The following is a 26,729-nucleotide window of genomic DNA, read 5'->3' as shown; positions in this document are numbered from 1 at the left end:
AAAGGATAAATGTTCTGAAAGAATATACATTTTTCTTCTTCTTTTGCTTGTGTCTTTTTTTGTAGAAATCTTGGTTGCAATTTACTCACAGAACTGAGCTTTGGAACATCCAGGCCCGGCATGGAATGCAGTTTTTACACAAGTAGTAAGTGAAATAGAAGATGAATACATGTAAAAAACTGTGTGTAAAAGCATCATGCAGTTATTGGTTAGCTGGGTGTAAGACCAGTATGAATTCTGGAAAACATGTCTTGAGAGCCATTTATTTTATTTTTTCAAATGAGGAAACTAAGGAACAAAGAGGCCAAGAGACTTGTATAAGTCATATATATGAAACGCTCTGCTTTCCATAGTACTGATCTTTAGCACAGGCAATAAAAGGCACCAAGGAAAAACACTCAAATTAGCATTGTCATGGAATCCCATTGATGCCTCTCCGATATGCGAATGGTCCCTGAAGTTCCACTTTTGAATTTAAATTTGAATCCTCCTCATGTGCAAAGTTCCTAACTGCTTAAAATGTATGCAACACAGAGCTGCAAGGAACTAAGTTTAGCATCGAATTCTTCAGGGAGCAAAAGGTGTGGGTGCTTCCCCAACCATTATTAGCTGTTTTAAATGGTAAACCAGAAAGAATTCCTGAACACCCACCACAGGGATCTCCCCAGCCAACCAGAACATTATTTTTCAAAAAGCATATATCTCTGAAGTGAATTATCTGTGGCCAATGGGAACCTTTGAGATATGGAAAAAGACGTTGTTTGTGTTCAGCTGTAGTGTGAAAAATATAAAGAAAATACATTGCTGTAGCCTAATACAATATACGTTCTTTGCTGACTACTCTTCAATAAGAAGTGTGGGTTTTACACCCCTTCAGCTCAAAAATTCTGTGATTTCTCATGACACAAGGAAATGATAGAGGGTATGTTCAATGGCCCGAAGGTGATTTCAGACTCAAGGTAAAAGAGAGCTCTTCTACACCTGGCTTTGGAAAAGACTCTCTTACCTGTCTTGTGGGTCAGAAATCCAGTTTCACACAGTTCACACATTTTGTGTTAATGAAGGTGTTGAGGCTGTGTCTGGAGCTGGATTAGCAATTCCTGCAGATGCCTATCTTTAGCGCCCTCCTTCCTTTCCCTTGTTAGTTTGCTGATGCCTACCTTGGGGAGAGAGCACCAAGGGTCAGTTTTTCTTTTCCAGCACACCAGAGAGCAGGCTCATGAGGTGCCTTCACCAGGAGGTTTTAGTAGCGACAATACAACGTCTTAAACTCACCACCTTTCCTAAACATCTTACAACAGCAAGAGTTCCTTATAAGATTCAGAGTTTCACTATAGTTATGTAGGCAACATGGGAAAATACATTGTGGTAATAAATAAATAAATCGCAGTTTAAAAATTAATTCATTCAAAACATTCACTGAGTGCCATGCCCACTGTGTGTCAGCACTGTACTGAGTGCTGGGGATACAGAGGCGCATAGGGCAGGGACTTTGTCCCCAAGAAGCTTTCATACTGGAAGGAGAAAGATGGATGTTGATGGGAAAACATAGATGAGAGCCATTCTAGCATCTATGCAGCAGCGTTAACAAGGTGAGGGAGGTGGGTGATGAAGTAGAAAATGCGTGGTAGTTTAGAAAAGATGTGTAATGGAAGAGGCACTAACTCGTTCCTTTTGTATTTGTGTTCCTCTTAAATGACAGAAAAAGTTAGGGAAAGAATCAGATCTATCTGGTGTTGGAAATAAATTAGTACTGTACTCCTAAAACTCATTCACAGTTACTTTCAAAAGATTGTCACAGTGCTTCCCTGGTGGCGCAGTGGTTGTGAGTCCTCCTGCCGACGCAGGGGACTTGGGTTTGTGCCCCGGTCCGGGCAGATCCCACATGCCGCGGAGCGGCTAGGCCCGTGAGCCATGGCCGCTGAGCCTGTACGTCCGGAGCCTGTGCTACGCAACGGTAGAGGGCACAACGGTGAGAGGCCCATGTACAGCAAATGAAAAAAAAAAAAAAGACTGTCACAGTATAGTAAGTCTTTGTTTTGGGATAAGTCTTTCTAATAGACATAGCTAATTTGCTTCAGGAAGCATTTGCCATGGTGAGATATAAACTTTATTGCATCTCTTTCCAAAGGCTAGCCACCAAGGGAAGATGCCTCGAGTTAAGTTATTTTACTACCTATAATGACATATTACTGGCGTGTTTATAAGTTTCCTGCATTAAATAAGTTTGGGAAAGGGCCCCAGCTGAAGTGGATTTATCATGAATTCAATGAAGCTTAGGCTTCAGGGCTCCTCACTTGCAGAGGTCCCTTCCAAGGTCTTGAGAAGGGTCCTAGCAATTTTTGTATTCATAATTTTGCATGTTTTTATTAGATAGGATTTTCCAAAGTAGATGAGCTTCAGGCCCCACAAAACCCTGATTCATCACCGGGGTGCAGGTAATTATAAGTCAGTAGGTTTCTGGAATGAAGCCTCTATGTTATTGACAAACATCAGGTGAAGTAGTTAGCAGTGTGGTAGTCTATTTTAAATCCGAAATCAACCTCAAAAATGAGCCAAGAGCTTATTAATTAATAAAGTACCACTTTTTGAATGTTGGTAGTAATCACATCTCTTTCAGATAAAATCAGGAATGAAATATATTATGGAAAACCAGCAGTGGTTGATAATCCTAAATGTTAAGTACACTTTTTTTTCTGACTTTAAAGTGTTTCTCCTTCATTCACCTATGAAGGTCCAGACTGATGGCTTATTTTAAAAAATTCTTTTAGTCACTTCATTGGTTCTAACAATACAAGCTCCATGATTTTACAAACTGTAGGACTCTACAATGTAGAAAGGCTATATAACTTAACCAGACAGAGCACATTCACATGCTGCCTTCTCTGTGGTACATTAATATGGTACAAAGGACCGCCCTGGTGGTGCAGTGGTTGAGAGTCTGCCTGCTGATGCGGGGGACACGGGTTCGTGCCCCGGTCCGGGAGGATCCCGCATGTCGCGGAGCGGCTGAGCCTGTGGGACATGGACGCTGGGCCTGCGCGTCCGGAGCCTGTGCTCTGCAGCGGGAGAGGCCGCAACAGCGAGAGGCCCGTGTACCGCAAAAAAAAAAAAAAAAAGTAAAAATAATATGGTACCAAGAACATAAGCACTAAGAGAGAATAAGGGGAAAATCAAAGCCTTATCCCTATTGAATTATTTACCTCATTGTTGAGAATATCGGTAAGGGAGGTGTGGCCACACTATGTAGGCAAATTGAGCTGCGGTCACAGAGCCGCACTAATGCTTCCCCAGTCAGCTAGCGTTGGTTTCCTTTAGATAGCTACGTACACACAAAAGTTTATACACTTCAGGGTGCTGTCATCACTTTTTGCTATGTACTAGAATCCTGGCACCTTCTCAGATTTAGAAAAGCATTAACACTAAAAACAAAAATAACTTGGGTCTGCCCTTTGGGGTGATTCAGGGTGGCTGTTTTATTTGTAATAGTTCAAAATTTTGAGATTGTCACACCTAGCAACTACTATGCTTTTCTTCTCCCAACTGCCTCTTATTCTTCCCAACTGTAGTATTTTCTCCCATTCTATATGTTTTTTCACTTGCTTGATAGTGTCCTTTGAAGCACAAACTTTTTAATTTTTATAAAATCCAATTCATGTATTTTTCCTTTGGTTGTTTGTACTTCTGGTATCATATCTAAGAAACTATTGTCTAATGCAAGGTCATAAAGATTTACTCCTGTGTTTTCTTCTAAGAGTTTTATAGCCTTAGCTCTTACATTTGGATATTTGATCCAATGGAGTTTATTTTCATATATGGTGTGAAGTGTAGGAGTCCAGCTTCATTATTTTGTGTCTGGATGTACAGTTGTCCCAGTATCATTTGAAAAGACTGTTCTTTCCACATTGAATTGTTTTGGTACGCTTGTTGAAAATCAATGGACCAAAAATACGAGGGTTTATTTCTCTACTGTCATTTGTGTTCCATTGATATACATGTCTGTTCTTATTCCAGTACCACACTGTGATTGCAGTAGCTTTCAACTGAGTATTGAAACCAGGATGTGTGAGTCCCCCACTTTGTTCTTTACCAACATTGTTTTGGTTATTCTGTTTCCTTGAATTGCCATATGAATTTTGGAATTATTGGCAGTTTCTGGAAAGATATCAGCTGGGATTTTGATAGGAATTGCAATGGAACCATAGGTCGATTTGGGAAGTAGCGACATTTTAATAAGATTATCTTCCAGTCCATGAATCCAGCATGTCTTTATATTTATTTAGATCTTCTTCAATTTCTTTCAACAGTTTTGTACTTTTCAGTGTGAATCTTGCACTTACTTGGTTAAGTTTTTCCCTAAGTATTTTTTTTCTTGTGGTGCTGTTACACATGGAATTGTTTTTTTTCTTAATTTCATTTTTGGATTACTCATTGCAGGTGTGTAGAAATAATATTGATCTTATATCCTATAACCTTGATGAATTCTTTTATTAATGCGAACAGTTATTTTCCTAGATTCCCAGGAATATGTCTTGTGGTCTTCCAGTTTCCCAGGAATACATTGGCACATTTCAAAGTCTCTGTGGACATCTCATTCCTCAGCTTTTCTTTTTAAGCTTTTCGGTTGGGCTGTTTATTGCCCCAAACTGTTATCCATTGCCTCATGCAACCGCCATGTTAAAATATTTGCTTGAAAATGTTTTCCAGAAATGCAACCTGAGGAACGGCTTTTCTCACTAGACAGCTCTCAGTCAGGTCAAAGGGCAAGCCTTTGAAGTGATGTCTTCCAGGGGACCACCAGACATGTTAAACAATGACAGTTCTTTGGGAATGAGGCTTTGAAGGACCTCCCAGTCCATGCTTCTTCTTCTGGTACCAGGGATGTGGGCTGTTTTTCAAGGCTACCACTGGCATGGAGAGCAAAGGTCAAGGACAAGTGCAAGCAACACAGATCTCATTGTTCTTACAGAAATTAATTTGTTTTCCTTGAATAAGTTGCTCCCCAATGTGCAGTAAGCCTGTTGGTTAAATCTCCAGAGTTCAGAAGAAGTTGATTCTGACCATTTTTGCCAGTTTTGTTGTTGTTGCTGTTGTTACTGGTATTGTTGCTTCTATGGAGGGAAGAATTTTCAGATGTCCTTCCTCCATCATTTTTACTGATTTTCCTGCAATATTTTTTAAAAAATCTCTAAAGTCTCAATGACCATAGGCTAATTAAATATTTGTCATGGGAGATGATTAAGGAAAAAATAAATTAAAAGGTAAATACTAACTAAAAAGAGAAAATATAATTCTCATAGAGGCTTTCCCAGATGGGTAGATGAAGACTGAAAAGGTATTTCTGTATTTAGTGCTCTGAAAATTAAGGTTAAATTAACATAGGTTTAACACACCCCCACTTTTTTTTTCATTCAGGTTAAACACAGGCTTTACAGTCAGAAGTGAGTTCAAATTCCAGCTCTGCTTCTTACTAACTTGATGGCTTAGGACAAGTTATGTAACTTCTCTGTGCCTCAGTTTCCTCATTCGTACAATGGGGTAATATATCTATCACATAAGGTTACTGTGAGGATTGACTGTTAAATGCTGATCACAGATGCCTGGCAACCCAAAAGATATTAGTTTTGGTAATTATCTTTATAAGATTCTTCAAAAATATGCTAATAATTCTTGAGTAGAGTTAACCTAAAGTTAGATATTCTTTTCTTTCTTCCTGTTTCTTTTGGTCTTTTTTCCCCTGTTTGTTTTAAAGAAGTAAGAAAAAAAAAAAAAGAGAGAAGGAACTAAGAAGAAAATCTATTCCAGCATTTTGGAATAAAATTTTGTTCCCCAAAACTTATTTGTTTATTTTATTGATATATAAACAAAATTTTATTTATTCAGCAAACATTTATGAAATACCTAGTAAATATTAGGCACTGTGTCAGGCAGAGGAATAATAATGACAATAAAGTGTGGTCCCTGCTCTCAAGTTCCTGACTATCTAGGGGACTGACAAGTAAACAGGTGATTACATACACAGTAACAAAGGCTGTGATAGAAGAATACACATGGTACTATGTGATGGGAGTATGGCTTTCAGCAGTTCCTATTGGATTTATCTGTCCTTCTTTGGCTCCAGAACCAAGGAATTAGCCCTATTTTTGTCTTTAACTGGGTAGTTTAAATCGTGAAATTTTAAAAAATTTGTAGAGATGAAAGAAAAACACCTTGAATTATGGAGGACACTAGGAATTGTACTTTTTTACAGAGCAAGGGCTTCCTACCAGCATAGGCACTTCTCGGGTTTTTAACCTGAAAAGTTCTTTGGCATATTTTTTCTTTGCTAGCTACTTTTTTTTTCTATTTTTTTGTTTCTTTCTCTTCTCCACTTTATCATCTAGAGACCTGGGTAGTTCCCAATGAAAGAGTGTTTTACAGATTCTTAGAGTGATTTACAGGTAAAAATAGAAAATGATTTTTTTTTAACCTTCAAGTTCCATACCAAAAAAAGTGAATATAAGCTTTCATGGAAGTAATTGAAAATGCAGATAATTTTAATTCCATTCCATTTTTCAGAATTCTCAATCGTAATCCTTTGACAACAGGTAAAGATTCTTATCTTTTTAAATTGCCAGCATTAAAATATTTGTAATTATTGCAACAGTTTCATGGCTTATGAGATAATTTCTGCTCTTTTTTGCTTTCGTCAAAGATTGAGTACTTTGGCTGAAAAGTCATAATTTAGATTTTAACTGGGTTATTGAAAATAAGAGTTATTGGCAAAGAAAAGGATTAAGAAAGAACATATACGGGTAAGACAGCCAGCAGAGAATGAGGACAGTGTTGAAGAACACATATAGTTATGAAGATGTAGATGCGTGTAGGAATATTATTTATCCCAGAAAGCAAAAAGGAATAAGGGGTACATTATTTTATTAAAAAGAGTGATCAAAGAGGTAGATGCAATTGAAAATGAAAAGTTCGGATAATGAACAATGATTGTGCTGTTCAGCACCAAGGTCATTAATTTGATGATGCAAATTTAAATTTCTTCAATAAGAGCTTTTTGGAATTATCATCTATGGCAAGTAAGAAGCCAGAATTGAAGTAATCACATGTTAAGTATCTTTTTATGTTTAGAATTTTTGTCTTTGGGTTTTATATCATGCATGTTTGGGCTTCTCCTTCAGAGACATGGGAACAACACAAGTGTCACTTACAACTATTGAAAGCATCCTCATGATGACCCTTGAAGTGGAAAAACTGTAAATTGATTTTTCTTACATGTATTTTCACTCAATTGTTTTTCTTTAGTTTTCTTTTATTATTTTCTTAAGTCAGGTTTATTTATGTATAATTTTCATTTCACAAAATTCACTATTTATAAATATACATTGTGATGTGTTTTGACAAACTTATAATTCTGTAGCCACCACATTTGAGGTAAAGAAATCTTCTGAAATCCCAAAAGACCCCTCATGTCCCTTTGCAGTCAATCCATCCTCCTCCCACTACCAGCCCCTGTCAACCAACAATCTGATTTTTGTCCGTATAATGTTGCCTTTTCCAGAATATCTTATAACTGAAATCATGTGGTATGTAGCTGTTTGTTTTTGGCTTCTTTCACTTACCAGTCTCTTTGGAGATTCATCTGTTTTGCTGCACCTGTCAGTAGTTCATTCTTTTTATTGCTGAGTAGTATTCTACTTGTGTGGAAACACAGCTTGTTTACACATTCATCGTTTGATGAACATTTGAGTTCTTTCTAGTTTTCTGGCTATTATGAACAAAGCCTCTGAAAACACTCACATGTGTGTGTGAACATATGTTTTGTGCGAGCATATGTTTTCATTTCTTTGGGGTAAAATACTTAAGGGTGGGATTGCATCATCATATGCTAAGTGCATATTTAACTTTTTAAGAAACTGCTAAACTGTTTTCTAAAGTGCCTGTGCCATTTTGGTTTCCCACTAGCAGTCTATGAGAGTTGCAGTTGATCCACATCGTCACCTGATCATTATATTTGTTTTTAAAACAAATTTAGCCTTTCTAGTAGGTGTGTAGTTGCATCTCGTGGTTTTTGCCACATTTTGCATTTCTGTAATAGCTGATGATGTTGAGTGTCTATTCATGTGCAAATATCTTTTTAAATGAAGTGTCTGTTCAAATCCATTTTTAATTGGATATTTATATTGAATTTTAAGAGGGCTTTATATAAAAAGCAATGGAAAAAGTCCTTTCTTTCAGAGATGTGTTTAGTAAATATCTTCTCCCAGATTGTGACTTATCTTCATTGTATTAAAGTGTCTCTGAAGACTAGAAGTTTTAAGTGTTTGATGAACTCTAATTTAGCAATTTTTTTCATATTTATTTAATTTATTTGGTTGTGCTGGGTCTTAGTTGCAGCAGATGGACTCCTTAGTTGCGGCTCATGGTCTTCTTAGTTGTGGCATGTGAACTCTTAGTTGCGGCATGCATGTGGGAACTAGTTCCCTGACCAGTGATCGAACATGGGCCCCCTGCATTGGGAACTGGGAGTCTTAACCACCAGGGAAGGCCCTTAGCAATTTTTCTTAGATGGTTTGTGCTTTTCTGTGTCTTATCTAAGAAATCTTCTTCTGAGACCCCATTGTGTAATCCAAAATCATAAAGATTTTCTCCTGTGTTTTCTTCCGGAAGTTGTATAGTTCCATTTAGGTCTATGATTCATTTTGAGTTAATTTTCATATATGTTTTGAGGGAAGGGTCAAGTTTCTTTTTTTTTTCCGTTAAAAAAAATCTATTTCTGTAGGACCCTATTGTGACAGTTCATTACACAACTTACTTCACCTTAAATTGTGCCATCGCCCCTCCAGTATGGCAAGCTAATAGAAAGTTTTTGTTGTGCCAAGGCTAGTTGAGGGGATTGCATGAGATTAGTATGCGGAAAGAACCCTGCATTTAGCAGTCTGTTCCAACCGTCTTTGTCAGGTCAGCTGACAAATGACTGTCTTCACCACGCCATCACACATTGTTCACTGCTCTAGCCTCATCTTCCTCAGCCTCCCACAGCATCTGCCACAATTGTGATCCCTCTCTTGTCAGCTAGATGTCCTCCTCTCTGGATATTAAAAATTATTTCCCGGGGCTTCCCTGGTGGCGCAGTGGTTGAGAGTCCACCTGCCGATGCAGGGGAGGCGGGTTCGTGCCCCGGTCCGGGAAAGATCCCACATACCGCGGAGCGGCTGGGCCCGTGAGCCATGGCCGCTCGGCCTGCGTGTCCGAAGCCTGTGCTCCACGGGAAAGGCCACAACAGTGAGAGGCCCGCGTACCACAAAAAAAAGAAAAATTTATTTCCCTATGTAACTACAATACTGTTAACACACAGTATTGAAGAAATTAAATTCCTGCCCAATAATATTACCTAATAAAGAGTTGCTATTCAATTTTCCCCAATTCTCTCTCATATAATATCATTTCTTTTAACACCTTTTTGAGGTATAATTGACATACAGTAATCTGTGTTCACACACACACATACATACACACCACGAAGACATCACCAAAATCAAAATGTCCATCACCTCAGAAAGTTTCTTAACGTTTCTTCGTAATTATTGCTTCCAATCGTTCCTTGCCCTTTCCAGTCGCCATGCAACCATTGATGTGCTTTCTGTTTGCATTTTCTAGAATTTTATGTAAATGGAATCATGCAGTGTATACTTTTTTCTGACTGGCTTCTAAGGTCAGCATGATTATTTTAATCTTCGTCCATATTTTTGTATATATCAGTAATTCATTTCTGTTTTTTGTTGAATAGTATTCCGTTATACGGATGTACCCCAATTTATCTATTCACCATTGATGGACATGTGAGTTGTTTCAGTCTTTGTCTATTACAGATAAAGTTGCTATGAATATTTGTGTACAAGTCTTTGTATGGATATATATTTCCATTTCTCTTGGGTAAATACCTGCAAGTAGAATGGCTGGATCATTGGTAAGTATATGTTTAAGTTTTTAAAAAATACCTATTTTCCATAGTGGCTTGATCATTTTACATCTCTACCAGCAGTGTACAAGAGTTACATCTTCTTCACGTTGCGGCCAACACTTGCTATGCTCAGTATTTTTAATTTTAGATAGTTTAATAGGTGTGCAATTTTTTCTCACTCTAGCATCCCTAATGATTAATCTTGTCAAACATCTTTTCGTATGCTTATTTTCCATATGTATATCTTTGAATCTTTTATCTGTATTTTTCTGGAGTTTTGAGAGTTCTTTATATATTCTTGAAATTAGTCCTTTATCCAATGTGTAAGTTGCTAAGTATTTTCTCCCATTCTGGGACTCATCTTTTCATTCTTTCAGTAGTGTCTTTTGTAGGGCAGAAATTCTTAATTTTGATGGTGGCTAATTTATTTTTTTCTTTTATGGATTATGCTTTTGGTGTTGTATCTAAGAAATCTTGCCTAAATCAAGGCCATAAAATTTTTCACTTGTTTTGCTCTAGAAGTTTTATAGTTTTATGTTATACATTTAGACCTTTGAACCAATTTGAGTTCATTTCTGTATATGGTTTGGATGGAAGTTGTTTTTTTTTTGTTTTGAACCTGGATATTCAGTTGTTCCAGCATCATTTATTGAAAAGACTATTGTTTCTCCTCTCAAATGCCTTTGAACCTGATAGTCAGTTGTCCACATCTCTGTACTTCTGAACTTTCTATTCTGTTCCTTTGATTTTTTGTGTATCTTTACACTACTATCACAATGTCTTGAAAGTGTAGCTTCATAAGCCTTGAAATCAGTTACTGTTCTTCAACTTTGTTATTTTTCAACGTTGTTTTAGTTATTCTGAATTTTATTTCCAGATAAAATTTAGAATTAGCTTGCCTATTTCTACAGAAAAGCCTACTGGGATTTTGATCTATAAATCAGTTTGGGGAGAATTGATATCTTATCAATATTGAAACTTCAGATCCATGAATACATTATATCTCTCCATTTATTTACGTCTTCCTTAATTTCCCACAGCAATATTTTACAGTTTTCAGTGTGCAAGTCTTTTACATATTTTATCAGATTTATTCTAAGTATTTTATATGTTTGATTCTATTATAAGTAGTATTTTAAAAGTTTGATCTCTGATTGTTGAGATAAATTAATCTTTTTGTATGTTGATCTTGTACCCTGCAAACTTGATAAACTCATTTATTAGTTCCAGTAGCAATTTTGTAGATTCTATCAGGTTTTCTACATAATCATGTTATCTGCAAATAAAGATAGTTCTACTTCTTCCTTTCCATTCTGAATATGGCTTATTTTTTGTTGCCCTATTGCACTGGCTAGAACCTTCAGTGCAGTGTCAAATAGAAGTAATGAGAGTAGGCATCCTTGCTTTTGTCCTGATCCTGGAGAGAAAGTACTTTGCCCTTCACCATTAAATATGATGTTTGGTGTTTTGTAGAAGTCATTTATCAGGTTGAGAAAGTCTCCTTCCATTCCTAGTCTACTGAGGGCTGTTTTTTTCTTTAATCAGGAATGGATGTTAGATTCTTTTCATTGTTTTCCTGCATCTATTGCAATGATTATGTCATTTTTCCCTTCTTTTCTTTTCTTAATTTGTTTATTTATTTTTGCCTGCTTTGGGTCTTCATTGCTGCGTGCAGGCTTTCTCTAGTTGTGGCGAGCAGGGACTACTCTTCATTGCAGTATGCAGGCTTCTCATTGCGGTGGCTTCTCTTGTTGCAGGGCACGAACTCTAGGTGAATGGACTTCACTAGTTGTGGCACATGGGCTCAGTAGTTGGATGGAAGGCTCTAGAGCGCAGGTTCATTAGTTGTGGCGCACGGGCTTAGTTGCTCCGTGGCATGTGGGATCTTCCCGGACCAGGGCTGAAACCCATGTCCCCTGCACTGGCAGGTGGATTCTTAACCACTGCCCCACCAGACATGTCCTGCTTTTTCTTTTTTATAGTGTACTAAGTTGGGTAAATTGATTTTCAGATATTAAACCAACCTTTCATTCTTCAGATAAACCCAATTGGACATGATGTATCATCTTTTTATATAATAGTGGATTTGATATGCTAAAATTTTGTTAGGAATTTTTGCCTCTGTGTTCATGAGAGATACTGGTCTGTAGTTTTCTTGCAATGTCATTGTCTAATCTTGTTATGGTGAAAGTTGGCCTTATAAATAAGTTGGGAAATATTCCCTTCTCTTCAACTTTCTGGTAGAGTTTGTGTAGAATTGACATTATTTTATTCCATAATGTTTGGTAGAATTTATCAGTTAAGCCACCTGGACTTGAAGCTTTCTTTGTTGGAAGGTTCTAAACTGCACATCCAATTTCTTTAATAGCTGTATTCTTTTTTTTTTTTTTTTTTTTTTTGCGTTACGCGGGCCTCTCACTGTTGTGGCCTCTCCCGTTGCGGAGCACAGGCTCCGGATGCACAGGCTCAATGGCCATGGCTCACGGGCCCAGCCACTCCACGACATGTGGGATCTTCACAGACGGGGGCACGAACCCATGTCCCCTGCATCGGCAGGCAGACTCTCAAACGCTGCGCCACCAGGGAAGCCCTAATATCTATATTCTTGAAAAACTTTACTAGTGCTTGTCTTTCAAGGAAGTTGTCCATTTCATCTTGAATTTATTGGTATATTCTATATATTCTCTTATTATCCTTTTCATATCCATAGTATTTTTCTGTTTTCCATTTTATTTATTTCTACCTTGATCTTTATTGTGTTCTTTCTTCTCTTACTCTGTGATTAACTTGCTCTCGTTTTCCCAGATTAAGGTGGAAGCTGAGGAAGTTGAGTACAGATTTAGCAATATCCCACATGTTGACATATTATGTTTTCAGTTTCAGTGAGTTCAAAATAGTTTCTGATTTCCCTTTTGATTTCTTCTTTGACCACAAAGTTACTCAGAAGTGTGTTGTTTAGTTTCCAAATATTTGGAGCTTTTTCATATTTGTTAACTTCTAATTTATTTCCATTGTGTTTGGAGACATATATTGAATGACTAAAATCCTTTAAAAATTTTTTAAAGTATTTTTTTAATTTATTTTTTTGCAGCGTTGGGTCTTTTTTGCTTCTTCTGGGCTTTCTGCAGTTGCGGCGAGCAGGGCCTACTCTTCGTTGCGGTGCACCCGCTTCTCACTGGGTGTCTTCTCTTGTTGCAGAGCACAGGCTCTAGGTGCATGGGCTTCAGTAGTTGTGGCACACAGGCTCTAGAGTGCAGGCTCAGTAGTTGTGAGGTACAGGCTTAGTTGCTCCATGGCATGTGGGATCTTCCCGGAACAGGGATCGAACCCATGTCCCCTGCATTGGCAGGCAGATTTTTAAACACTGAACAACCAGGGAAGTCCCTATTCCTGTATTCTTAATCTTTTATGTAGATCCATATTCCAATCTGATGTCATTTTTCTTCTGCTTGAAAATACTTCTTTTAACATTTCTTAAAGTGAAAGTCTACTAGTAATGAATTCTTTCAGCTTTGGATGTCTGAGACAGTCTTTATTTTGCTTTTGTTTTGACATATTTGGGTATAGAATTCTAGCTTGATAGAATTCAATTCACTACTTTAAAGATGTTATTTCACTGTGTTCTCATTTACATTGTTTCCAACAAAAATTCTGCTGTCATTGATATCTTTGTTCCTCTGTATGTAGTGTATAGTTTTTTCCTCTTGCTGCTTTTAAATTTTTCTATTTATTGCTGGTTTTGAGCAATTTGATTATTTTTTGTGCTTTGGTGTAGTTTTTTCCATGTTTCTTATGCTTAAAGTTCATTGATCTTCTTGACTTTGTGGCTTTATAGTGTTTACCATTTTGGAAACATTTTGGCTATTATTTCTTCAAATTTTTGCATTTCTCCTCTCCTTCATGGACTCTAAGTACACATGTATTAGGCCACTTGAAGTTGTTGCACAGCTCACTGATGCTCTATTAAGTTTTGTTGTTGTTTAGTTTTGTTACTCTTTTTGTTTCATTTTGGATAGTTTCTGTTACTATGCCTTAATGTTCAGTGACCCTTTCTTCTGCAGTGTCTAATCATCCATTAACCTTTCAATATCTTTTTCATTTAGACATTGCTTTTAATCTCTAGAAGCTCAATTTTGGTCTGTTTTACCTTTTCCATGCCAGTACTTAACATTTTCAGTTTTTAGTCTAGGTTTTTTCACATATGAAATACAGTTATAATAACTTTACTTCAGGTATAATAACTTTTTAAATGTTCTTTTCTGCGAATTCTAACATCTATATAGATTATGGGTTAGTTCTGATTGATTGCCTTTTCTCCTCACTATGGGGCATATTTTCCTACTTCTTTGCATGCTTGGCAATTTTTCATATGATCCCAGATATTGTGAGTTTTAGTTTCTTGTGTGATATATATATTTAAATTCTTGTAAAATGCTTGGGATTTGTTTTGGGTGGAATTAAGTTACTCAAAACAATTTTATTCTTTTAGGTCTAGCTTTTAAGGTTCGTTGGGTAGGAGTCCAAGTAGCCTTTAGTCTGGCGTGCATTATTTGCAACTACTGAGACAAGTCTTTTCTGAGTATCATGAGGTTTTCCAGTCTGACTTGTAAGGACAGGTACTATTCCTACAACCTTGTGTGATATAGTTATTCTTATTATTAATCCTTTCATGTGGTCCTTTTCCTGGTATCAAGTAATTCCTCACACAAATGTACTGACAAATACTTTGTTGAATTCTCAAGAGATCCCTCTGCATATCTCCAGAGTTCTTTGTCTGTGCATTTCTTTTGTCTCTGATACTCTGCTTTTTGAACTCTAGTTACCTTGGTTTTCCCAGACTGTCAGCTCCATTTCATCAGTCAGGGAGTCCACCAGTATCTGCCTGGACTTCTCTTCCCTGTACCATGACCTGGAAACTCTCAGAGAAGTAAATTAGGGCAATTATAGGGATCACTTCATTTATTTCCCACCTCATGAGGATTACTGAAGTTTATTGCCTGAGGTCCAGTTTCTTGAAAAGTGTTTTTTCATATGTTCTGTCTGGTTTTTTCATTGCTTCAGGTGCAAGGTTAAATTGGTCCTTGTTACTTCATCTTGGCCAGAATCCAATAACATTCTTTAAGTGTGTTTTGCTTTGATACAGGTTCCAAATAAGATTAGGCATTGCATGTCTTGTCTTTGTTTCCTTTAATCTACAATATTTCCCTGCTATTTTTTTTCTTGGTGTTTTATGACATTGGCATTTTTGAAGAGTCTAAGCCAGTTGTCTTATAAATTGCCCAACAATCTGGATTTGTCCGTTTCCTCATTAGATTCAAAGTAAACTTTTTGGGGAAGAATACTATATAGGTGATGTAATCTTCATACTTCATCACTTCAGGTGGCCCAGTGCTAAGTTTGATCACTTGATTAAGGTGGTATCTTCCATATCTCTCCATTGTAAAGTTATTTTTCCCCTTGGTAGTTGAAAAATAATATGTGGGGTGAAAGTTTGGGATCAGTGAAGATCCTACTTTCAAACACTTCTTCACCCAAATGTGCATCAATGATAATCCTTGTCTGAATCGATTATTACATTGATAGTTGCCAAATGACACTTTCCTAATTCTATCTTTCCTTTTGCATTTATTAGCTGACATTATTTTATAAAGAAGAGGTCCCCCACTTTTCATTTTGCGTATCATTATGAACTCATGTGCTTTCTTTTTCAATTAACTATGTTATAACTTATTATAATGGTAATGTTATTCTTTCGAATGTTCCTTTTGTCCAGATTTGGCCAATGTGATCTCTGTTATTGTTTAACCACACGATGCATTTTTATTACTAGAATAATTTCTAATATATTACTACTCACAAATAGGACCTGAGAAAGGGACTCCAGAAGGTGCGGTCTTATTCAGACTCTTCTTAGAAGTCTGCCTTCTTCCTGTGTACTCTCAACCCAAAGTGAGGATTTCGGGTTAGAAGGAGATAATTCTGAATTAAACTACAGATCAATGTCACCCAATTCTAATCCCTATTCCCTTTTTTCTAGGCATACCATACCTACTGCCATTCTAATCCTTCTGTTGGGCACCTCTCTCCTCCTCTATATTTATTTACAACAGTCAAGAGCAGCAATTGGCCAACCGGCCCCTATCCAGTTCTGCAGTCCATACGCCCCAAGAACTCCTTTTTGCACTGGTCTGTGGTGGCCTTGGCCTACCTCTTCTACCTACTCAAGTAACTCTTTTACCACGAATTTAATTACCTGTGTTTCCATTTATAGGATCTTACCTAGCCGTATGGCCTGCTACGTCTGCCAATTTAAAAATACCATTGAGGTTGTCTGAAAGACAGTCAAGCTGCGTTGTGACAGTGAATGCCTGACAGACGTCACACGTTGTGGTGAGTCTAAATTGTGGGATAATAAATTTTCAGTTATTTAATATTTTTATTTTTAATCAATGATGATAAAATTTAAAATTCATGATGTAATTGCATTATTTCAATTCATACTTTCAGAGTTCCAGCTCCCTAAGTTTCTAAGAACTACCCCCTTGCTAAAAATCAGATTCTTGGTTACATTATTAAGCTAATAATAGCTCAGTTACATTGTCAGCTTAATAATGTAACTGATCTGCATACATAAAGGAACAAGAGAAAGGAATGGATGGGGGAAGGGAATTAACATTAGTGGCCTCATATCCTATGCTGTGCTCTCTGCAAATGAGAACTTATTGATATAGTGCCTCACAGTTTGTAAACTGATTTTATATACATTAGGTCTCAAGTACCATTTGTCTTATAGGACAGGTGTAAATATATTTTTGTTTATTTTGTTTGTTTCTGCAATTTTATAAAGAGTACAAGTGATGCTGTTTAATGTCCTCTTTGGAGCCTGAGAGTTTCGGGTTCCATAACCAGAAGCTGCTACCTAGCACTTCTAATGGAATGGAGAGCTAGTTTATTCTTTGGCTGTCAAGCTCTGAACTTGCTCTGAATCTCACGCTTTTCTATCCACAAAACACTCAGGGGCTTTCAGCTCTTTTTCTATATATTAGATTTATTGGCACTAAGTATTTAAAGAGCGTGCGTGCGCGTGTGCACGCACAGTCCGCTTGCGCCCCGAGCAGCGCACGTGCGGTGACGGTGGGTTGGTGCAATTGGTACTTTTTGCGGTTCGCATCGGGGGTGACAAAACCTTGCTGGTGTGGGAGCTGAGCTCTGGACCCACCCCCGAGGCTTTGCAATTGAGCCGTGCCGGAGCGGAGGGAAGGGTGGAAGAAGCTGCCCTGCGCCCCAGTAACTGGGCGCCCCGGGGTACTGCTTCAGTACCTCATCTGCCTGTGGTCTCTGCTGAGAGGAATCTTAGTTCTAGAGACAACCTGAGCAGTCAGCTCTCCCCCATAGATTTTTGAGAGTTAGTCCCCAACAGAAGGCATTGCCTCCTAATGCTTCTCGAAGCTTAGGATTTCAGAGGGAACTTGTTCATGAAATGAGAAGTGTTTGGAGTAGCAGGCTCACCACAGTTACCTGTGGCAAAGGGCTGGGGGAATATAAGGGAATGGGCCATTTGGTTTCCTGGGCCTGAAATTTACTGCACTTTCTTAGTGTGAGACCACCCTAGAGCATTCTCTGTTTACAGTCTTCTCCAGTTTGGCCTTCTGTATTCGGCCCGAGTCTTCACAAACTCAGCAGTGGGCGGTCCTGGGTTCTCTGCCATCATCAAGTTTTATTCAGCAAGGGATGCCCACAGAGCCCAAAAGGCATGCGACCAGAAGCAGCTTTTTCACACATCTCCAGTGAAGGTGGGTCCAAATGTGGAATTCCTCGCTCTACTGGGATGAAGTGCTAAATTTAAAACTAATAGGCCATCTGGAAATCCCTGGTGGTCCAGTGGTTAGGACTGTGCACTTTCACTGCTGAAGGCCCGGGTTGAATCCCTGGTCTGGGAACTAAGATCCCAGGGGGGAAAAAAAAAATGGCTAGCATTTGTACAGCGCTGTGGTGTACAGAATGCTCTCACATGCAGTGCTCCACTGATCCCCCAGTTCCCCAGTTGTTTCTTTCTTTTATTTTAGATGAAGAAACTCGAACTCAGGATGGTTAAGTGACTTACTTAAGGTTCATGACAGTAAATGTGGAAACTAGAGGCCAAACCCTAACTTAACTGATGTTAAACCCATGTCATTTTATGCTGCCCCTTAATTTAAGAAATCTTCACAAGAATCTTCCTTATATATACATTTATGTGGATTTCAAATGTGTGAGGTTGACAAAAAATTTTTTTAATTAATTAATAAATTTATTTATTTATTTTTGGCTGCGTTGGGTCTTGTTGCTGCGCACCAGCTTTCTGTATTTGCGGCGAGCAGAGTTTGCTCTTCGTTGTGGTGCGTGGGCTTCTCATCGCGACGGCCTCTCTTGTTGTGGAGCACGGGTTCTAGGCACGCGGGCTTCAGTAGTTGTGCTTCACAGGCTCTAGAGCACAGGCTCAGTAGTTGTGGCACACGGGATTAGTTGCTCTGCGGCATGTGGGATCTTCACGGACAAAGATTGAACCCTCATCCCCTGCATTGGCACCCAGACTCTTAACCAGTGTGCCAACAGCAAAGTCCCGAGCTTGACAAACTTTTGTCAGATGTAAGATAAAGGAGGCTTCATCATCCTCATCACTCTCAAACTGCCTATTCAGAACTCCCTTCAGATTCCAGAAAATGGTTAAATAATCTTTAATGCATTGTAGAAACCTTATTCCATATCAACATGCCATCCAATTTTACCTCCCCAGAATTAACATTTCATTATGTTAAGGACCTTTTCAATTCCTCTGAATAAGTGAGTGAGGCTTAGATTTCCCAGACCTTTCCCTTTATAATTGTGTGTCTTCTCTGATTGGCTTCTTGCTCTAGCTACTTCCCACTGACCTCGCTGCCTCTTCTCACCCATATTTCTTTACTTATTGATTTCACCTTTATTGAATCTGAGAACTCTCCTCAGATGGGACTCCAGGTACACTACCTCCCACTTCTGTACCCTGTTTAACACCCTCTTCAATCCTGGCTGTAGTCCCTGGGATTGAAATGATTTTGTGTCAGACATTCTTTAATTTGCGGACCCTGCTACCATTTCACGTACCACTAAGATATTACAGATGGTCCTGGAAAGATTATGAAACAGTTACTTGGTATCAGTTGTGAGTAATGAGTTCTTTTCTTATATTGGACATTAAGACCATTCCATAAGCATAGGTTGTGAGATTTTCACAGCATAAAGCCCGTCACTGATAGCGTAATGAAGAAAATGTTCTCCAAGTCACAATAGAGTTGAGAGGAAAGGGCATTCGTATTAGATTTCTTTATTTAATGCAGAGCCTTAGTTTACTACCCACAAGCCCGAAATTTTTCCCTACTTTACTTATGGGTTCTTTTTCAATTTTATTTATTTATTTATTTATTTGGTTGCACCGGGTCTCAGTTGCAGCAGGCGGGCTCCTTAGTTGTGGCTCAAGGGCTCCCCAGTTGTGGCATGTGGGCTCCCCATTTGCAGCAGGCAGGCTCCTTTATTTGAGGCTTGCAGGCTTCTTAAATGTGACGTGTGAACTCTTAGTTGCAGCATGCATGTGAGACCTAGTTCCCTGACCGGGGATTGAACCTGGGCCCCCTGCATTGGGATAACGGAATCTTAACCACTGCACCAGCACGGAAGTTCCAATTATGTGTTCTCTTATTCATTGGCAGGTATCTTCCTATCTTTTTCCCCTGTGTTTTTTATAAATACAGAAAAGAGAATAACATCTTAAAATGAAATGAAGGAAAGGCCTAATGTATCTGAGTTTGTCTCAGTAGCACGAAGGGAAAGGTTTGCCAGCAAGAACTATGGCAAGGTTATCCCAGATGTCAACTGTCTCTACTACCCAGTGGCTCAGAGCCCTTCTGAAGACTCCTAATTGTCCAGGACGGCTCCATTTTGACTCACCTCACAGGACATAGCCTCCCATGTGACACTCAACATTTAAAAATTAGTCTTCATTTCTCCTTCCCTGCAGGCAGCTTCAGTTGGAGAAAGTAATTTCATTTTCTTATGTACTCATTCCTTCACTCAGTCAACAGACCATCACCCCTCTATTATATGCCAATATGTATTCTTCTTTCTGGTAACAAGGAAAGAATAATATATGGTTCCTTCAAGCACTTAAGGAGCTCATAAACGAGTGACTGAGGACGATGCAGAAACAAATCAATAAAGAATTAACAATGCTTTGACTTTATTTGTATTATTTGAATTTTTAATGACTAAATTTATATACTACACCCTGTTCAAAATGGAAATGGACCTTTAAGAAAGAAATAGTGATGTAAAAAATCCACAGTAATATGTAAGTTATATAGAGAGTATAAGACTGGAAATATTTGCACTCTCAAAGAAGCTTGTTAATGCAGATGAACCTCTAATTCTTTTCGTTGCTTCATTTACATTTATAAAGGTATACATATTCCCTCTTCTAACAGGGGTTAGTAAATTGGGGAGGCGGTGCTACAGATTAAGGTCCTAATTCAGTGGCAGGTCCGTCTTGTCTCCTCTTCACGTCATATTCTAAAGCAGGAGCTACAGGATGAGACGAGTAAAACAGTCCATTCCTTTGCTTACCCCCAGCCCCATAATAGGCTTTTGCTGGGCTTCCTTGGATGCTTTCATCATCACTTTCGACCGGATGTCAGGGAACTTTCTGGTTAATCAGGGGCCCTGGAAATGATGCAGAAAAGTACTGACTTAAAAATAATAAATAACATTTATTTAGGGCTCACTGTGAACTCATTGCTTAAAATGTCCTACTTAATCTTCACAACCACTCTATAAAATTGATATTGATAAATCTCAGGTATATCCAAAATAAGTCTGTATGTAGGGTGGTGGTATTTTTAGGTCTTTTATGTCTTTAGGTTCGTCTCGGCACCAGACATAAGGCGGTTCAACATAATACGCTTGCCCTAAACAGCTCCAGATGCCAAGAATTGGCAAATTACTACTTTGATTTCCATGGGTGGTCAAAAAGGATCATCAAGGTAAAATCTGTAGACTTACTTTGACTAGCCAGACTCCTTTCAACATTGAATTCCTAGACTTTAGAGAGAAGAATAGAACAGGGCTATGGTGAGATGTGGGAGGCTTCCACATGGAAGTATCTGAGCATTGGCCTGCGACTTAGAATTAGTGATAAACTCAATGACTTGGATGGTGGTGTCCATAATTTTCTCCAGTATTTGTATGGTATATCATAAAAAATACTTGTCCATATGTAGTCATTCATTTGCAAGTCTCAGTTGATTTTGAAGGGATAGCATACCTAAACTGTTACCTGGGATTGCTGGAGTTTAGTTTTTATTTCTAACAACAGAATATGTTGAAGTCTAGCCTTTAGTTCAAAATCCTAACAGCTTCAGGATCTTTCTAACCTTGAAGAAAGGGAAAATACAGATATTGTGACACCACTTCAGAAGCAAAGCCTGAAGTTCTTCTGTGCTTTAGAGGTGGTGTTGCCCTCCTACAAGTGCAGGAGTCCCTGAATTGGCATGGCTGAGGAACCTTTGGATAAGTTGGAGGAAGGTCTGTTTTCCAGTATGTGTGTGTGTGTGGGGAGGTGAGGCAGTGGGATTTCTCTTTTTTCCTTTCTTTCTGAAACTCAACTTTTCAGATACATCATCACCTTTTCTAAGCAAGTAAAGCCCTGGGCAGAATTGTTCTGCCCGATAATATAGGTTTTTATCTTAGGCAATACCTGACAGCACCTTAAACTTTAGAATTTTAGAACTCACTGCCTGCCAAGAAGCTTAGGAGGAGGGAAAATTAGTTATTATTATTATTTTTTTGGTTAATAATTTGTTTTGTGCTAAAATAATCCTTGAAATACACATCTTCTGGCCTTCAGTTATCCCCAAAAAATCATTGTCTGAAGATTGAAATAAACTCATGTGTAAATGTTCAGTCCTTTGCCTCCTATAGAATGGCCTGAGCGGAGAAATAAATGTAGATCCCTAGAAAGGGGATTCCGATTGATACTGAGGTTTTTCCTAGAATCCATGGCACTTGGTCTTAGGGTTTTAAGTCAGAGGCAGGGCTGTTAACGAATGGAGTGGAGGAGGCTCCACCATCCACCTGAGTGGGTGATGGTTGAGGAGAGTCCAGATCATCTGCACTACAACCAAATCTATCTCACTGTATGAGTCCAGCCCTTTACGCACGGGAGAGCAGGGTCTGTAGCAGTGTAGCCTCAGCTTGTCTATTTGAAATCTGTGAGTAATATGAGATTTGTGCCACGTTCTTGGTTTGCATTTCCCGTGTAGTATTTTAGGAACTTCCAGAATAGATCTGAGCAGTAAAAATGTGCCATGCCAGGGTATACCTGCAACGGAGACATTCACCCGTACCCCAGTGTTGTGCCTGCCCTTAATCATTAAGATAATGATCTAAGAATCACAGATGCATTTTTAGTTTTAAACATATAACCTAGAAATCAGTTATTCATATAGGCATTTAAAATTCATCTGTTTTGGTGGATTTAGGGTCATTATCATTACATATGAAAAGGAAGATAACCCAGAAGCTTGCTATTCAGAAAGTTATGACAGATGCATTCCAGAAATTGCTGATTGTGGTTTTAGGCAAGACCTTTTTGATTGTCGTTGAAGTGCTTCAGTTTCAGTGAGCAAATAAACTTATTTGAAAAGTTAATTGGATGAAAATAATGGTTATCCAAAACATTACATATTCTTTCATTCACCAGATGCTTTCACAGCAGGAGTCTTACATTTGTTCTTTGTGGCATTTATGAGAAGAACGACAGCACATATTATTGTCCCCAGTGTTTAGATGTAGAATCACTTGCCTCAGTTCGTACAGAAAGTGTTTGATCCAGTTCTTCCTCAATTGCTTGCTTCTCATACAGAATAGGGTAGTGATTATAAGCCTTGGACACCTGTGTTTGAGTCCTACCATTGTCTCTTAGATTTTCTTGCTGTTGTTGTTGCAATTTTAGGTTTTTCTAGCCAGAGACATTTGAAGGCATTTAATATCTCTAAGCTGCAATTTCTTTATCTGCGTATAGGGTTAGTAATTCAGCTTACCACCAAATGGGGGATATTGTAAGGGTAAATGAGATGATGAATGTAAAAAGCTTAGAGCTATGCCTGAAACATAGTAAGCAGACAAAATATATTGACTATTATTACTACTGTTGTTTTCTTGTTGAAGAGTTTATTAGATTATGTTTTTGGAATCAGTTTAATTTCAGTTTTCATTTCTGATGTATTGGGTGAATATGATTCTTATATAATAATCGGCTACGTTTTTGTAAACCTTGAAAGTGGTCATGCGATTGAATAGGATTGATTTTGTTCCCTATCGAGTTATGCAGCGGTGAGAATGGCACAGGCTGTGCCCAAACGAAACTTTATGATTAGTAGATTCCCGGAAGAGAACTGCTCCCCTGCTTCACAGCCCTGCAGGCTTAGAGACTGAGGAATCATAGCTACGTTGTCAGAGACCTTATTTGCTTGTAAGAGTTGACCCTGGGTTGGTCTTGGCTTTCCAGCCTGGGCAATCCTCCCAGTGAAGTGTGATTTCCCTGGTCATCAGGCAGAATCTCCATCAGCTGTCAACTCTGGGTAACAACCTTTAAGAACCAAACTAAATGATTGGGTTGTTTGTGCCTAATATGCCAAGGCACTCCTTATATGTACCCAAAACTCCTTAGACCAAAAAGCCTGGTGGCCCTAACTTGCCTTGAGGAAAGCTGTATTGTCCAGAATGTACATGGGCCAGTTTCTGCTAGTAGAGTGTTCAAATGCTCTCTCTCTGTGTCTCTGTGTCTAAAGCTATGTTCATTGTATCTGGTAGAATTTTTGTCGCAAGGAGTAGGCACTTGCCTTGCTTCTTATAGGAAGTATCTATTATAGTCCAGTGGTATCTCTCCCAGGTTTGAACTCACTTTGACCCCCACCTGATGCCTTCCTATTTAATTGTATTGTGATTGAACATTTTTGTTTCCACAGCTTTTAATTTCTATGTCCTTATTCCTTAGTTCTTATTTCTAAGTTCATAAAGTTTTTGAACCAAAGTTGATACTTCTTATATATGTTTTCACAAGTAATTATAATAAAAACTGACGTGTCAGATGAGGGAACTTCTAGGAAAATGCTCTTATATTCTGCTTTTAGACATCAAAAGAATGTCTAATTATTCGGTGCTACCGTTGTATACAGGAAGTTTTAGAACAAGAAAACTTCTGAATTGATCCTTGTTAACTTTATTACAGAAAGTGGTAAAACAGCTGTGGCATATAGACCCTGTGAAGATGTCACAGATGCTAGAACCGAAGAGGAACTACAGGATTTAATTCAAGTATGTGGAGATAAAAGCTCAAGGGGTACACAGCCAGTGTAGCCATAATTCAAAACAACCAGCAGGATTTGGAAGACTTCAGCATATCTACTCAGTTCTGTCTTCCTTAGGAAAAGGTGAAACTCTGAAAGTGCTTTTGAGGCAGGGAATTTCTAGGACTTTTCCAAGTCCCGAGCCTTGTCTCTGGCCCGTTATTTGAGGTTTGGAGGGCAGGATTGAGGGCCATCAGTGTACGTCTGTGGTTGCAGACACAGGAGAGACACAGGCCCTTTAGAACTCCCCTCAATTAGAATTGCAGGGATTTGGGAACATAGTAACTATGGTCTTAAGTGTGATTATGCTACACTGTTTAAAAACTATTCATGCTTTTCAAGTAAGTTGTATTACCCAGATCTCTTATATATCTTGTGTTAAATCTTTTTGCCAAAGAACCTTTCTGTAAACCAGTTATATGGATACCTCGAATTAGGGATTAAGTTGTCAACGTAATTTCTAAAAGAAAAAATTAATCTACTGCATATAGGATTTTTATTTAAAAGGAGCAAAAAATGTGTTTCATGCCATTGAGAGCTTAATTTGGGGCTAGATTTCTGATTATTTAACTCACCCCAATGTTGCAAAGTTTGTTTTGAAGGGAAGAAAGTAGAGAAAGAAAAGGCGGTTATGTTCTGAAAAATGAAAAAATTTTGAAAGTTTTTCCTGTACAAAATAATTATTTCAGTTCAATTTTAATCAGTCAAGGACACTTCAAACGTATCCATGTTTGGGCTTTAAGAAGTCTATCTTCCTGTGAAATGTGAGGGGAAAGGATTCCGTATTGATACTAAAGATTTTAGAAACCTGATTATAACAGCAGATCCACTCCTAAATGAGGCCAATCTTGGAATCAGTTCCATTTAGAAACCATTATGTGCTAGGCACTGGAAATAGGATGAAGCTCCTTCTCTCTTGGAGTTTAGGTGTTAAAGGTGTAGCAGACAATTAAAAAGGACTAAAATTAAATAGATTATAAAAAGGACTGTGAAGAAAACAAACTGGGTGCTAGATATAGTATTTCAAGAACATTACTTAACATGCTGACTTTAACATTCTAAGTGTCTTCTCCATATGTGCACACAGGGTAGTTGGGATGGAGGAAGTCTTCCCATGCTAATGTAAAGGGCCATTCACTTGGTTTTAGACTCTTTCCCAGAATGAATTGCTCACCTGCCCAAACTCCTCCTTCAGAAGTTCTGGAGTCTTCCCTGATTCAGTGGTGACCCCTATTAACAGAGTGGTGTATGAATAATGAGACGTGAATACTGAGAGTTTGGAGGAAATGGCAACATTTTCGCATAATTGTAAGGTGTGTTCCCTTCCTGCCATCCTAACTGGTGCTCATTTTGCAGGTCAGCTACTTTTCATGTCAGCCGTGTGGCAAAAGGGAGGTAGAATGTCTCTCAGACTTCAGCTTTGTGGAGGAAGAGTTCAGATTGCCAGAACTGGACTAGCACTTTTGAATTTGCCAGAATGCCAGGTCCTTTGGTTTCCTCGGGAAGCTCTGCATCCTTCCCTCCCCACTCCACCCCTGGGCTGCTGGAGTTTGGGGCCACTCGGGTCTGCAGGCCAAATCCCGCCTCATTGTTTGGAGCCAGGGAGGGCAGGGCAGGGTTGGGAAGAGGGCCCGGCAGGAGGTAATTGTTGCCTTTGCAAGGGGAAGGATGGCTTGCGCCCTGGGGACTCTGGGAAAAAGGCCCATTCTGGTGGCACGGATTGGATCTCCGCAGAGCCTAATAACTGTGGTGCAACTAAAGATGTCATAAATAACGGGTGGGACGTTAGGCGGGGCCGGGGCCTGCGGTTGCTAACGTGAGCCCTCGCGTCCCGGTGCTGGCATAGCAGTTCGGTTTGGCTCTGAAGGAGGATGTGGCTCCGGCTCCTCACTGGCCTGGGTCGCTGCGCCTGGGAGCCGCCGCATGTTATGTTGCGGCTGCTTCTCTGTGTCGTGGCTGTGCCCCACGGCTCTCCCTCACATGGCAAGGACTGTGGTTTCTAGTCCAGGCAGTTCAGCCTCCGGAGTGGGCCATGGGCCCCGTGCAGGTGACCCCCAACCCCGCACGTCTGACCGAGGCTTTGTATTCACATGTCTCAGAACCCCTCCCAAATTGCCCCATGCCCTTACATCCCTGGCAGAAGCCGGGGGCTTTAATTACTTGATGTCCTTGTCTCCAGTCCAGATGTTGGCCCCACCTCATCAGGAGTTGACTGAGACTGAGGTTCCATACCCGGACACGGATTCGGTTGGAGAGATGCCTGCAGGGCCAGATCAGTTTGCTGTTCCACATCAGGATCTGAATAACAAGCAAACCCAATATCAAAAGTTCCCAGAGGCAGTTCCAGTGCAAAAGCT

General features: G+C 39.0%; 1 pseudogene; it reads left to right on the top strand.

The window, feature by feature from the left end:
* Positions 1–26,348, top strand: part of LOC111177614 (RAD52 motif-containing protein 1-like) — a 32,647-nt pseudogene extending 6,299 nt beyond the window's left edge.
* The last annotated feature ends 381 nt before the right edge of the window (positions 26,349–26,729 follow it).

Source organism: Delphinapterus leucas, chromosome 2 (assembly GCF_059928025.1).
Source record: "Delphinapterus leucas isolate spDelLeu-1000000601 "Yukka" chromosome 2, BTC_Dleu_Yukka2, whole genome shotgun sequence".
Classification (NCBI taxonomy): domain Eukaryota; kingdom Metazoa; phylum Chordata; class Mammalia; order Artiodactyla; family Monodontidae; genus Delphinapterus; species Delphinapterus leucas.
This window is presented reverse-complemented; position numbering and strand designations above follow the sequence as displayed.